Here is a 1,698-nt window from a genome sequence, read left to right on the forward strand (position 1 = left end):
AAGGCACATGCTATCTCTGTGACGGTCGAAAATAGATTAAAGGAACCCGAGTAATAATATTGTGTTAGACGTTAAACTTAAAATAAGACAAATTAATTATTTTTGTCAGGGTCATTGTCAAGTAAGCAATAATAAGCTTTACTTAATTTCTCTGTATCTTATATTATATTCTTATATTATATTTTTATCATGACTCCTTTTGACTACATTGCACCGTGCGTTATACACTATTCGGTACTTTTTAACTGATGGCGATACTCTTTGGTTTTATTTTTATTTTTAATTTAATTTGTTTCTATATTTTAATGTCTGTAAAGACTGAAGAGGACTACTGTATGAGTCGAAACGTATCGAATAGTATGTGAAATAACTTTATTGATAAAATTGTTATCTAATTTAAGCTTGTATATTACAGTTACTGTCATTATTAAAAACATAACAAGCGTTTAAATTTTAATTTATATCAAACACATAGTGTTTTGCTTATTGAAAAAATTTAAAATAAAACATCTTTAAGTTCTATTTAAAAAAAGGAAACAAGAATAAAACATTTTAATGTTTTAAAATTAAACTTAATTTTTTTTTAAGTGTAGTTTATATAATAATAAATGATAACATTATGATTTTTACAAATATGATAAAAGATTTAAGAAAATTTCGTTATTGCAATACATTTATGCTTAACCGGTTTTTATCAGTACAATTAATATTATTTTTAGGACTGTGGAAAGAAGTTTATTATAACTAACAACTATTAGAGGATAATAAGTAATTTAAATGAGAATTTTCATTGTTATTGCAATCAGCTTATAATTAAAATAATCAGTGTGGAAAATAGGCACTTAAATATTAAATAGGCACTTAAATATTAAATATTCAATTAAAATTTACAGCACAATTCGGCATCATAATATGTCATGCTGATACTCATGAATGTTTTATGCAGATAATTAAAGTGGAAATTTTATGGCTGAAAAAGAATGTTGTTCCAAATACATAAAAACTATGGATGCATCGGATTGTAAAATTACCGGATATCGGATATCCTGTATCCGGACAGAATGTAACATCGGATATCCTGTATCCGATCGGATATTCGAGAAGGCAATTTCTTCGAGTCGGATACTCGACATTTTCCTTATATCCGACCGGATTCCGAGAAAGTGTCTACTAAAAAAAAACCCCACAGAGAAAAATATTATAATTTTGCAACAATTTATAAGATATTATAGCATCGTGAATACGCATACTTATTTCTAGAACATTTGTATAAGAAAAAATCAACAATTTAATGATATCAAATTTCAACCGGATATATTCCCGGATACTAATTATATTCGACTATCCGGTCGGATAGTAAAAAATATACTGGATACTGGATACTTTCCGGATGTCCGGTGCATCCCTATTAAATACTCTAAATGACATTTTCTTGTGAAATTCGGTATAAAACTCGAGGTATCGCATATAATCCAATCGATTTGCCTGGACCCGTGGGGATGATTGATCTGCACTGTTATTTAAGCTTAGCAAACCCACGAACCCTAGGCTCAACACTGCGAATACACGTACATCACGTAACTCTCACACATTTTTTGGCCTTCGATTGATGGCCGCGGAGTCAACGACACTGCCAGATACGGTAATAACAAACATATTTCCATAACGACAGCTGTATTTGTATTCTTAATAACTGGT

This window comes from Trachymyrmex cornetzi, unplaced genomic scaffold (genome assembly GCF_001594075.2).
Source record: "Trachymyrmex cornetzi isolate Tcor2-1 unplaced genomic scaffold, Tcor1.1 scaffold96, whole genome shotgun sequence".
In the NCBI taxonomy this organism is placed as follows: domain Eukaryota; kingdom Metazoa; phylum Arthropoda; class Insecta; order Hymenoptera; family Formicidae; genus Trachymyrmex; species Trachymyrmex cornetzi.